At 42.3% G+C, this 13,976-nt stretch overlaps 1 protein-coding gene across 1 annotated transcript in view; it reads left to right on the top strand.

Moving 5' to 3' along the window:
- The first annotated feature begins 1,704 nt into the window (after positions 1-1,704).
- CREBRF (CREB3 regulatory factor) overlaps positions 1,705-13,976 on the top strand; it is a 52,070-nt gene continuing 39,798 nt past the window's right edge. Inside the window, exon 1 of the mRNA XM_021698410.2 lies at positions 1,705-1,808. The gene's annotated coding sequence lies outside the window, so the exon portion shown is untranslated. The remainder of the gene's footprint in view (positions 1,809-13,976) is intronic.

The raw sequence follows: 13,976 nt of genomic DNA, 5'->3' as shown, positions 1-13,976 counted from the left end.
TGTTAGACTTAAAAAAATAATAATGATAATCCTGCTGCTTCCTGCGCAGTAGGGAAAATACTCCTTCACTGGGTACTGAGACCCTAAGGCATTTTGAAGGATGCAGAGGTGAGATTTACTTTACTTTCCCCTTAGGTATCTACGTATACCCACCTATTAATACTGTTTACAAAAGTATTATTTTAGTGGCTGTTAAACTGCTAAAGTCTAGAATTATCCTTACTTGCTATTTAGCTTACAGTCCATCTTCTAAATGATGTCTTTGAAACAATCTAATAATACTATCATTCATTAAATGCTCACTATATGTGACACGCTGTGGTAAGTGCTTTATATGAATTTTTCCTCTCAATTCTCACATCAACCCCATGAGGTACTTACAGAGGAGCCTCACAGAAGTTAAGTAATTTGTGCTGGTTAACACGTGGTAGAGCAAAGATTCAAATCCAGGCTGTTATTCAACCAGTATTTAATGACTGCCTATGTGGCAGGCATGAAAGGTAGAGGAGCAACAGCAGGGCTAATCCCTGCCTTCTTGAAGCTTATTATCTTTAGAAGTCTTTCTGATTCCAAAGTCCATGGTTTTGACATTAACATTATACTACTTCCCTAGGTCTGTGCAAAGGAGAGCCACGATTTCTAAGGCAATAACTCCTAAAAGAAATTTCTGTTCTCCAATCCTCCTTTCTCTATGCTTACTAAAGTCATATTTCTGTTCTGTGCTCAGAAGGTAAATTCTGTGCCCTTAAGTATGAAGAGCAGTCTGGGAGCACAGGCTGTGGCAACAAACCTGGGTTCCGGGCCCTGCTGGTTCATTTACTAGCTGCCTGACCTTGAGCGAGTAATCCCTATGAGCCTTAATTTCCCGGTCTGCAAAAATCGGTATACTACACTACCATTGCGTGTACCTGTAGGATTAACTAAATAAGATGATGAGCCCACCACATAGTACACGTTCCGTAGCAAAGGGTCGCAGTTGTTATTAATAGGATTAGGGAACACAGGGAAACCTCGGGTACATGTGTTATGACGGTTTGTTTGTCTAGGCGCTTCTAGTAGCATTGTTTGTATAGTTGTGTACAGGTATTTCTCTTAAAGGTGCACGCAATCTGACTGATCCCCATGTCTGGGGCTTACGTACGCAATAAATACTAGTTGAATGAACGAGTGACTGAAGGCAAGGTCAGTGTCAGCGAATTAAGAGGTTCAGATGTGGAGGACATACATAAAACAGAAAGTTGATACAATCCCTCTCCTAAGTCAATGCCCTCGGTTCCCGTAGCCCCCTTCGAGTTTCACTGCAGTTAGAATGTAAATGCAAATGGCCATAAACGTAAATATAAATGGATATAGGGACACTTCGGCCCTCACCGTGTAGTTGTGAGATCAGATAAAACGCTGGCTGGGAAAGCTTTTGTAAACGAACCGCCTCTACAAACGTGAGTGTGGCTCTGTATCAAAGACGGCCCACGCCCACGTTGCAGTGGCAGGCGCCGAGCCCCCGCTCCGCCCCCTCTTCCTGGTTTTTCCCGGCAATCCGCCCCTCCGACGTCATGTGACAGGGGTGCCCAGCCGGGACGAGCTCCTGATTGGCCGGGTTGCAGAACACCTCCCGATTGGCCGGAGGCCGGCGGGCCCCCGCCTCCCTCCTCCTCCTCGCCGCGGCCCACGTGAGGGGGGCGAGTCACGCGATTTCCGGGAACCCGTCAGGAAGGACATAAACAAAACAAACCGAGGCAGCATGGAGAGGGGCCGCGGCCCCTGCAGCGGAACCGGACCCAGCCCCTGAGCCGCCCTCACACCTACAGGTGAGCTCCGCTGCTCTCTGCCTGGAGCCCGCAGGGGCCTGGGCTGGGGGACTAGCCGGGCGGGGGGCGGAGGAGGGCCGCTGGCCTACGAGGCAGCAGCGCCGGGGCTCTGAGCCGGGCCGGCGCGGGGCGGCCGGGACCAGGGCCGTCTGGGGGCGCGCGGGCCTCAGGTTGCCGCCTGCCGGTCACGGGGTCTCCGGCTCCCCTCCCCCACCCCCGGCCCGGGACGGTTATATAAAAGCGCGGGGCGGCTGTAGAGGGGACCCACGGGTGGGCGGCAGGCTAGGCCAGGGGTGGGCAACGCCAGGCGTTTGCCCTGCCAGGCCGTCCGGCCCTTCACTGCTGCCTCGGAGCCCGGGGCAGTGGCTGCCGGCAACCGGCCTGTCAGAGAAGCTAGCGGGTGGGAGGGGCCGGGGAAGGGAGGGGAGGCGAGGCTGGCGGGGGAGGAGAGAGAGGGGCGTGTGAGGAAGGGCCGGGGCCACGAAGGTTGGAACCGGGCAGGCTGGAGACGAGGAAGCGCTGGCGGGGGGTGGGGGGGGATCGAAGCAGGGGTGTCTCTGGGGTAGCCGCTCCCCCTTCCCGTCTCCGCCCCAGAGACGGGCGAGAGGGGCCTCCCTCCGGGATTTGTTTATATGTCTTCTCAAAGCAGCTTGAAGCGGCTCGTAGGCGGAGCCCTCAGCGCGGAGTGGCAGGCCGTGCCGCCCAATGGGATAGGCGGATGGAGGCTGCTGCGCCAATGGACGTGGGGGAGGCGGTGCCGCGGGCCCCCCCAGTTGCTTAGGCTGTACCGGGGGTGGGCCGGGTGGGGCGGCCATGTTAGATGGGAGGGGACCGGTGGTGGTGGGTCACAGAGAGGGGAGGAGACAGGGCAAAGGGCGAGGGAGCCGGGCCGGGGGCGTTTCGGGTGTCCGAAGGCGAGTCCGATCGGACCAGGAAGTAGCTCAGGGGAGCCAGACCCCGACCCATCGCTCTCCCCTCCCGAGCAAAGGAGGCAGGGAAGTACCGAGGGCAGTCTAGCCGCCCCTGGGGGTGGTTCCTGGGACTAGATGGAGCTCAATCTCTGGATTCTCCCTCTTTCTCGGCCCTACCCTTCCTGACAAACACGGCCGCCAAACCCTGTAATTGCTCTCCTCTAACCCAAGAAAACAAACCTTTTTTGCTGTTTCTGAGCGGGCTTGAGCCTTAAGACTACCTTAAGAAGGTACTTGGATAGCTAGCGGTCTGAATTTCGGCACAAGGCCTCACATAGAGGGAGGCAGTGAGGAGGAAGTTCTGCTTTTCTGGATTTTGCACAGAAAACCAGGACTAGAAAAAGCCGAGAAAGTTAAGAGCTGGGTGGGGTTTCCATTTTTTCATCAGGGTACCTTCTAAAGATCGCCCTCGCACTTTCTAGCCCTAGTCCTAGTAGTAATTTGCTCCTCCTGTTTACATAAATTTGTAGCTCACGTGAATCAAGTTCATAAGAAAAGTGAGCCTTGAGAAAATTACAGATTTGAAGGTTCTTTAGGACTTTGTCTTGTGAATATTCTGCAGGTGAGGAATAGGATCAAAATCTGACATTTCTTCTTAAAAAGCAGAAAAGATTTTTATGTAAATTTGGTAATCTGTGGTAAACTGGTTGTCACTGATTGTACTTTTAAATATTTTTTTCCCATTTTCTTTTCATCCAAAATAGCTGGGAAAACACCAAAGACGAAGGGGGAAATGGTATGAGTAATTAGAAAAGCAGTTATTTTACTTTGTTTTCTGATTATTTTGGCATCCTGTCAGCCTTATTAAATGCTTGATTTAGCTTTATGTTAACATCACCTTGCAAACTGTGACTGCACTGGTATTGTCAAGGGTACCAGGCTGTTTGTTGATGCACTTTGGTTAAGCATTTAGGGTATCATGCAGAGGCCATTCAGGAGTTGACTGTATTTAGTTAGGAATTTGCATTATCTCCTATTTTGTTAACCGGAGAAAAATAATAATCGGTAAATAAATGATTTGTCGATTTCTGTATTGTTTTGACGTGCTTGACTCAGTTCTGTTAAGAATGATATGTATAAATATAATTCCTGATTTTTTATAGACTTCAGTTCTTAAATATAACTTTTACAGCAAATAAAAGTATTAGTTTATTATTTATTGATTTTTCTTAAGAATGGCAAAGAGAGAGGCGCCTGGCTAGCTCAGTTGGTAGAGTATACAACTCTTGATCTCTGGTCGTGAGTTCAAGCACCTCACTGGACCTAGGGCTTACTTTAAAAAATAAAATGAGAATGGCAAATAGATCCAAGACTTACTTGGGTGTAATTCTTTTATATGACTTATATACCAGCTTTGGAATTTTTAGACTAGTAAGCATAGAAGAGGCTAAATACATCCAGAAGGAGAGATTTTGGATGTTCCACTTACCATTCCGTTCTCTGTCATGATATAGTCTTAGACTATATCGTAGTTGGTTTACTTGTTCACTCTGTGTGGATTCTTGGATGCCAGTTTAAGGACTGAAAGAATAACTTGTAGAGTTCCATGGTGGTGGTTAACAATACAAGTGACCGTGAAAGTACAATGAGTTTGTATGTTTATTAATGTAGCACAGTTTTCAAAAAGAGTTAAACTAAATCCACCAGTTGCTTTTAAAGTATAGTTTGTAGTCAGGATTGACAATTATATGACTTGGAATTAATCAGCAGAGGTTTGTTTCCCTGTGGGTTTTGGCTTGGATGTTTGGGAGAAAAATTCTCTTTCATTGTATTCAGTAGTTCATCTTCCAGGGTAGATAAAACTCTTAGGCTAGACATATTTTGTCAGGCCATTAGTCTGATGATTTTAAGATAGAGGTTGACAGGAATTTTTCTGTTCACGGTCAAATAGTAAATATATTGCTTTGTGGGCCATGTAGTCTCTGTCTCAGCTCTGCAGATTGTAGCATGAAAACAACCATAGATAACATGTTTGGGGCTGTATTCTAATAAAATTTATTTACAAGAATTGGCTGTGGTTGAAGGTTGTAGTTTGTTTATCAACCCCTGTCCTAAGACATCAGTCACTGGGTTTTAATTACTTAGATGTAAAGATACTGCAGAATATGTAAACATGCACTTCAGGTAGTAATTTGAGCACTTGCAGAATGTACATTATATCTTGCCCTGAAGAATTTTTAGAATAAGAGCACAGGGCAGCATTGTACTCTATATTTTTATTTCATTTGCTAATAGATGTTTTCCTGGAAAAAAAAAAAAAAAAGCTTTATTTTTTTACTTTTTTAAAGTAGGCTCCACATCCAGTGTGGAGCCCAACATGGGGCTAGAACACATGACCCTGACATCAGGACCTGAGCAGAGATCAAGAGTCAGATTCTTAACCCACTGAGCCACCCAGGCGCCCCTGAAAAGATGTTTTAAAGCAAATGTTGGAATATTAAATCCTATTTATTTTAGAGATGCATTCTGATTGAAAAGTTTTGGCTTTTTAAGATATTACACCTAAGAACCTTAATATAGTCAAGGGTATGGTCCTATTGAGGTCTGAAAGTGCATCTAGTGTATCATTCCTAACAAAACTGTTTACAGCTGTTTGAAGACATGTTAGTCAAATGAGTAAATACTTAACCCTCTGAGTTCTTATATATATCGTGCAGTTAATTTGGAAGCCATACCGGTGGTGCCATTGCCTGAGATGTTTGTAGAATGACCTAAATAGGGTAAGATACTTTTTCAAACAAGATCCCAAAAGATACAGGTTGCTACCCCTCCCCTTCCTTGGCAAATGTGAAGTGGTGCTAAGTGCCCACTGAAGTGGAGATGCTAAAACCCTAAAAATATTACATAGGCAAATACTTAATTTTTTCATGGGTAGCTTTTTCTTTGTTTCTATGCAGTTATTTCTCCAGTTTGGTTGACTTGAACTGGGTTTTAAGTGCAAGAATGACAGTTGAGAAAGGAGAATATATTGACCTCTTAGAACGGAAAAGCATCATGTGGCCTGTAATCTTGTTTCTAGTTCTAGTTAGCCTACTATTTGGCTGGGTGACTGTGGGTAATTCAGTTTATTAATTTGTAATGGGAGAGATTAATGATGTTTTCTCTCTCATAGTGGGATATTGGGAAGGTGTCAGTTATTGTATTCTCAAGCTCTTGTACTTTGAATATGCTAATACTTCCAGCTACTTAGAACCACCTCTCAAATCTCTATTCAGTTTTCGTTTTCATAGTTTAATGACCTCTCAGTTTATCTTTATTAGCACTTGTACCACAGTATAGTATTTACCCATTTATGTCGTCTACCTGGTGAGCAACTTGAGGTCAGAGTCTGCCTCTTTATTTTTATATCCCCAGTCCCTCACTCTGTGCCTGTCACCTTTTAGTGCTTCTGAACTTCCTAAATAGTGCATTGCTAAAAACTGCTTATCTGGAAGGTAATAAGTCAGTCTACTGTTAGTAGAGTTGTTGGGCTTAGTTGGAAGGGAGGAATTAATCACCATCTGCTGAAACAAAAAGCCTTCATTTAAAAATTGACCCTTTTGAGAAAGTTTATGGAAAAGCTATTTTGATGATGTCTAAAAATCCCTTTCTTTCGTTAATTTTTTTCAGATACATTCCATTAGTTAGACTTGTTGAATATTCCTTCTAAGCATGCCCAGACAGACAGACACACACACACACACACATACACAACCTGTGCTTTTTCCTTTGGATTTGTCAGTAGCACTTGGCACACTTGGATCTCTGCGTGTTTGGCAAATGTGAGTGGAACCTCTTATTTCTTAGAGGTTTGGGACAGTTATTCATCTGTATAGCAGTGTTTCTCATCTTGGGGAAGTACTGTAAAGTCATTCTTGTTAATAAGTCTGATTCACCACAGTGGGGAGGGCTAGACATGGAGAGAATTTGTTGCAGGGAGCTGCAGTGGTACTTGGTGACTGCACTACCATCCCACTGTATTGCTAGCCAAGCCTTGTATGCTTTTTTACCAGTTCATGACCTTTCTAACAAAATCTATATTGGAACTCTCCTCCCCAGACAACTTCTTAAATCTCTCATCTTCCCACTAATTCCCAGCAACTCTGTTCATCCTGCTATTCTGTCCTTTTAACACCACACCTACTTTTACATCTTTCGTTACAAAGTCATGTTTTACTTATTTATCTTTGGGTATTGTTGACATTGACAGTTTCCCATGAAAGCATTATGAGCTTGCTGATTTTGTGTCCTCCAGTTCTTGTACACATATTTTCTTTAGTTTATAATGTTCTGCCTTTGAGAGTTTAAGGTGCTTTTTTTATTTTTATTTTAGAGAGGAATTTCCATCTTTGACTGCTACACACTGTTCCTGATGCAGTTTGCCTTCTGTTTTATATTTTTGCCATTCAACAGAAATTTAAAGCATTACAAAAATAAAACTTTAAGGAAAGGTGTTTGATGGTATGGGGAGAAACTAGGGGTAGGGTGCCTGTACTCTTGTTCAAAAGATTCACTATAGAAATCCTTTAAACAGCAAGGCTTTTAGCTTCCTACTTGTGTTTTATAAGGTGTATAAAATTTCTTACTTGTAAAGGACTTTACAGTTTTGTGAAATGCTTGTTAGTAAGGGTTTTCATCCTAACTATTGAATCCTCTACTAGAGTTGCCCATAGACTAATAGAGGAAACAAGACCTTGCAGTTTAACAGTAGGATAATTTTTAGAACAACATGTTCTGAAAATACAGAAGAGGGACTACTAACTCTGCCTGAGAAAGTTGGAGGAAAGTTGGAGAAGCTTCACAGAAAAGGTCCATTTGAACTGGGTTTTGAAGACCAGTGAAGGAAGCATTCTGCGTCCAGTCAAGGAGGTATAAAAGGTATATGCGGGGCACCTGGCTGGCTCAGGTGGTGGAGCACGTGACTCTTGATCTCGGGGTCATGAGTTTGAGCCCCACATTGGGCATAGAGCCTACTTAAAAAAGAAAATAAAAGATGTATGTGATGTGTGGGGCGGGCTTGGATATGAGAAGGCTTCACCTAAGACAGGGCCATGGAGAGGGGATAGATGGAGGAGGAGGAGGAGACTACTTGGAGTGAGATTTAGGAGGAAAGGGCTTTTTTTCTTCTACTTCTACTTTTCTTGGGCCTGCTCTATGCTGTCAGGTCTCTGGTCCCTTCACTTTGTGGCTTTGACTTTGATTAGATGGTCTCTTTTCCCATAGTTTTTGGTTTTTCTTTTAGTCCTTCGTCGAGGTCTGACACACCTCTTCTCTCTTGTAATCCATCAGTACCAAGATACCTTTTATTCTGACCTAATGTGTCCCTTGCCTTTATCTCACCTCCTTGCTTCCATCCCTTTCTTTATTCCCTTTGGGTTTCTTTCCCCCCTTCTTTTGACTTTTTTTATTTATTTTTTTTAAGATTTTATTTATTTATTTGTCAGAGAGAGCGCGTGCACAAGCAGGGCAAGCAGCAGGCAGAGGCAGAGGGAGAAGCAGGCTCCCCGCTGAGCAGGGAGCCCCATGCGGGACTCGATTCCAGGACCCTGGGATCACGACCTGAGCTGAAGGCAGACGCCTAGCCAACTGAGCCACCCAGGCGTCCCTTGACTCTACTTTTCCTCTTCATTTTGCTTTATTTAAAAACAAAACAAAAACATTCTTTCGCACTATCTGCTTCTTTGCATTTGAACAGCAACGAATGTCTGAGTTGATTCCCTTTTGGGAAATCTTGGGAGATCAGCTTGGCTTTGATACCTTTCCAAGTACTAATTATCCATCTCTATGAATTTCCTTTTATGAAGCATTTTCCTTTGTATTCAGAGATGCCATTTGTCATAGGCTACAGTGCAGAATATAACCACTGTTTTCTACTTAAAACTGTTCTATGACAAGATTCAGTTCAAATCTCACCTTTTCATGAAACTTTCCCAAACTTACCCAGGTAAAGATGGTAGTTCTCTTCTCTGTAGTTTTATAGTGTTTTCTAAACACCTCAGCTTTACTGAGGTATAATTTACGTAAAATAAAATTTACCTAACTTTTAGTTTTGACAAATCTATGCAGTCATCTGACTACCTCTACAGTCATGATATGGAACATTTCCATCACCGCAAAAAGTTCCCTCATGGCCCTGCTTCACCCCTGGCCCCAATCACTGATTTACTTCCTATCACTGTAGTTTTGTCTTTCCTGGAATTTCATTTAAACGCAGTCATAGAATGTGTTGTCTTTTGAGTCTGATCGCTTTTAATGTTAATAATGCTTTTGAGATTTCATGTCATTTCGAGTATCACTTGAGTACTTGTTATTGTATGGATATACCACAATCCATCCATTTTTGGGTTTGTTTCCAGATTTTAGCCCATTGTGAGTAAAGGTACTATAAACATTCATGTACAGGTGTTTTTAAATACCTCTCTTATCATTAACTATCTTTTATTTGGAGGTCCAGTTGCAGAATGCTTAAGAGTGAAAGACCTGAAGCTAACTGTATTCTCAAACAGGCTTTTTGCTAGTGCTGTGGTTTTTAACAGCATCTCATCTGTCAGCTTAGGCACCTCATCTGTAAAATGGAACTGGTGGGGATTGGAGCAAGCTGGGGAGCATAGGCCAGGTTAAAGGGGTAATTCATTTCAGTTTGAGTGATTCAGGTAATGTTGCTGGGAAATATGTACCCAGTGATTTTCTTTTTCCCCAAGACAGTGGCATTTGTTAACAAGAGTCAGAAATTTTATATGAAATTTCCAATTTAAATGCTGGCATTTAAAATTTAATTTTTTAAAAACACCAGTGAGTGAGCCGAACAAAACCCATATGTAGGCATTGATTTGTGGCTTCAGTCCAGTTTGGGGCCTTTACTTTAAACCTTCAGTTAACTTTGTGTTTCCTTTTAAAATGTTTATAGTCCTGGTAGAGTGAACTTGTTGGGACTTTGCTACCTAATAGCTTAGCATAATAACTTGCTGGTTGTCCAACCTCCCAAGTTAAAAAACTAAACTAATGAATTACTATAAACGAATTTTATTCTTTCCCCTGCTAGGAGGGATATAAGAATTCTGAGTGTCTGATGGGAGGGTGGGATCAAGTTCTTGTTACTCTTTGTACTTCTCCTCTGATAGCTGCTGATTCTATTCATAGTTACGTTTTCCCAGCAATTGGGGTAGTCCATCTCCTTTGTTTGGTTTATTCTGAATCCTGTTGAGACAAGTATAGTATAAACTGTGTATTTGTATTTATTAGAAACTGTATAAGGTGTTGTGGATATAAAGATAAATTTTGTGTAAGTCCATTCCCTTGGGTTACCCAGAATCTCTGGTGAAGCCAGTATAACTAACTATAAAAAAGAGATAAGCTGTATGTAATGGTTTGAACAATTAGAGCAATCATCTCTCTGAAGAAGCCCTTTCCCCTTGTAATTTACTTGCCAAGTCTTTTTTTTTTAAGATTTTTTTTTTTAATTTTTAAGTAATTTCTACACCCAATGTGGGGCTTGGACTCACAACCCTAAGATCAAGAGTCACCTGCTCCATGGACTGAACCAGCCAGGCGCCCCTACTTGCCAGTTCTTTACTGTGTACAGAGATGACTAGTTTGAAGCTTTATGAATTACTTTGTGAATCCAAAGATTCTTTTGCTGATTAAACCAGCATAATTGACATTGACCCTCATGAAGCCAGGGCAGGGATGTTAAATGACCTGTGTTGCCTGCAGATCCCTTATCTACCCTAGTTCCAAGCAGTTGCGTTTTTGTGATAATGAAGTGTGAAATTTAGACAATCTAGGATTCTGAGTTGAGTTCAGGTTTATACTTTCACTAGCTACAACCCTCCAGGAACATCTTATAACAAGAAAGGAATCTTAGGATAAAAAGTAGCCACAATTTATTAAGTTATCTGTTTTGTGTCAGGGCACATATTATTGTGAGTCACAAAATCCCTGAAAAGTAAAACGGGGAATTCTTGTATTTACAAATAAAAGAAGGCAAGTAATAATCTGGAATAAAATTCCAAATACTCATAAAGCAGAACCTTTTATTTTTTTTTTTTTAAAGATTTATTTATTTATTTGAGAGAGCGAGAATGAGAGAGAGTACATGAGAGGGGGAAGGGTCAGAGGGAGAAGCAGGCTCCTTGCTGAGCAGGGAGCCCGATGCGGGACTCAGTCCCAGGACTCCAGGATCATAACCTGAGCCGAAGGCAGTCGCCCAACCAACTGAGCCACCCAGGCTCCCCCAGAACCTTTTATCTTGAATCTAGAGATTGCTTCTCACAGAGCAATTTAGGAGTGTTAGAGCCAAAGAGGCAGCCAGCCTTTCTCAGTGTTGAAATAAATGATGGCAAAACTGTATTCAAAACCTCTTTGTAGCCTTATGCCCAAAACCCCTGTACCAGCTGTTCTATAGCCTTGTGTCAGTGGTATAGCCCATTTCACACAATAGGAAGGAATTTGAGGAGGATTTCAAAATTGTATATATTCTTGCTACTTTCGGAAGAGTGTCAAATCTGGGAAAGGAGGGAGGAGACAAAGTTTGAGGAAGAACCTACATCTCTGATAATAGGAGTGCTGAAGTTGTTAGGATACACAGAGTGTCTGGGGACAGCTATTCCCCTGGAATCTTGCAGTATGGCTCAAATGTGTTTGCCTGCACCACTGTCTGTTTCTATGCTGCTGCCTTTAAGCCTGCTGTTCCCTTTTTACATTTTTCAGAAACTAAATGATTCTTTAAATTTCAGTGTTTAATCTGCATAAAATATTTTGTTTTAATTAAAATGGGGGTGGGGAGAGAAAGAACAGTGTAACCTGTATCAGTCCAGTGCCTGGATTCAGTTGGCTTCAATACATTTTAATCCTACTCCCTCTTCTGCCCTCTCCTCACTAGACAAGAATTCTCTCTAGTCTTCAGAATTTACTGAAATTCAAATAATACTTTTCCTGTAAGTGTAAAAGAAAACTCAGGAGTACAATTTTAAGTATTTTTATTATATGATACTGTAGTGGTTCAAGACTCAAATTAACAAGCTAACTACTAAATAATTTCAGAGCACATAAAAGATGCTCGATAAGTATACAGTTGACCTTTGAACAACATGGGGGGTTAGGGGGCACTGACCCTCTCTCTCCTCATACAGTTGAAACTTGTGTATAACTTCTGACTCTCCCCAAACTTAACTACTAATAGCCTGCTGTTCACCAGAAGTGTTATTGAGAACATAAACAGTTGATTAACACATATTTTGTACATTATGTATATTATATATTGTATTCTTACAATAAAGTAAGCTGGAGAAAATATTAAGAAAATCATAAGGAAGAGAACATACATGTACAGTACTAATACCATACTTATGAAAAAAATCCACATACAAGTGGACCCACACTGTTCAAACTTGTTATCCGAGGGTATTCTAAATGACTGACTTCTTTGCAGGGTCCTCTTTGTATGTGAAGAAAGTTGCAGCTCTGACTCCTGATCCACAGGGACCTGTGGTCTTAGGGGATTTCCCATTCCTTGTCAGTCAACTCTTGTGTGGATGCCTGTGCTGGGCAAGGCATTGCTTTTGACACTGTAGCGAAACAGAGATGAGATATAATGGTTGTTCCCAAAAGACTTTACAGTCTGGTAGTGGAGACAAGGAATTAGGGAGGAGGAAAAGAAAAACCAGTGTGAGCAAAGGCATGAAAGGCCAGAGCCTCACTGTTGGAAATTCTGAGTGCAGTGAAGTGTGATTATAAGTACCTCAAGGATTTGGTGAAATTGTAAGATCAAGCTAATATTAGTGTTATAGAACAGTAGTGGAAGATGAGATTGGAAAGATAGTTTCATTGTGTCTGAATATTTTGAGCATTATCCAAGAAATCTTTGGGAGTTTCTGAAAACTTATGGTCATAGTGCTAATACCAAGTGGTGGTTTAGGGAGAAAATAGAACATAAGAACTTGGTGGGGGCGGCAGCTGGCGACAGGAAGATCTGTAAGGCAGCTATTGGAATGGTAAATCTAAAATGATGAGGCCCAACTAAAGGATTGAGAAAGTGGGAAGGGCAAAGACGAACAGATGCATGTGTGCTAGGTACAAGATAAGTTGTCAGTATATCTTTGTTAAAGAGAACTGGCATGATGTAACAAAGAATCAGGGAGGAGAAAGAAAAGAGTCAGTATTGAGATGAGTGTTCCATGCCTGGATGTCTGAGAATGACGGTACTACTGACAGAATGGAAATGTTTGAAGGGGGAGGTGGCATGTTGTGTCTGAGGTCATGGGATGTGAGTGAACATGGAAATACCTGGTTCTCAGATGGTAAGGCTCATGCATTCATGCGTTTAGACTGAAGATACAGATTTGGGAGTCCTCTGGAGAAGAGGCACTACAAGTAGGGATGGTCTCTATAATAATGGGTTTGCACAGAGGCATTTACTGAATGACTGCAGATAAATCTCTTATCTTTATTGAACTTTTTTATTAATGTAAAAATGGTTGGACAGAGGGTAGGGGATGGCAGTTATGCTAATATGTACCCTAACTACTTCACCAAGTTGTTTTATCAAATGACAGGGCATAGCAATGTGCTTGTAATCTATAAACAGTGATACAAATATAAACTGTGAATATTTTGTTGCCAGTGGTAACCAGATGTGACTGGGGTTAGAAATACATTCTTTGGTTCTGTCTAAACCTGTCCCATGCTCTTACTCTTGTGCTCTGAACAACTTAATTGACATGTATCAATGCTGCAGAAAGCCCTTAATATCTTATAATTGATAGTTTTCAGAAATAAAAAGTAGCTCTTCCTGTTCAGCTCACGTTGATCCAGACTCCTATTTTAATGGTCTTTCTTTTTCATTCCCAAAGGGTTGTTGTTTTTTTTAAAGATTTTATTTATTTATTTGACAGAGAGATAGAGAGTACAAGTAGGCAGAGAGGCAGGCAGAGGGAGAGGGAGAAGCAGGCTCTCCGCTGAGCAGGGAGCCCGATGCGGGACTCGATCCCAGGACCCTGGGATCATGACCTAAGCCGAAGGCAGCCGCTTAACCGACTGAGCCACCTAGGCGCCCCCGTTCCCAAAGGGTTTTAACTAAGCCTCCTATATGTTTCTCTGTAGGCGAAAGATTAAAGTTCGGCAGAAATCTTTGGAAAGGAATGGAATAAAATTCTCAGAGGTCTTGTGTCTTCCTCCAAGATTGCATTCTAAGGAGAGAGATTTTTGAGATTCAGTATCT

This window comes from Neomonachus schauinslandi, chromosome 7, assembly GCF_002201575.2.
Source record: "Neomonachus schauinslandi chromosome 7, ASM220157v2, whole genome shotgun sequence".
Lineage (NCBI taxonomy): Eukaryota > Metazoa > Chordata > Mammalia > Carnivora > Phocidae > Neomonachus > Neomonachus schauinslandi.
Note: the sequence above shows the minus strand (reverse complement) of the source record. Positions and strands in the feature narration are given on the sequence as shown.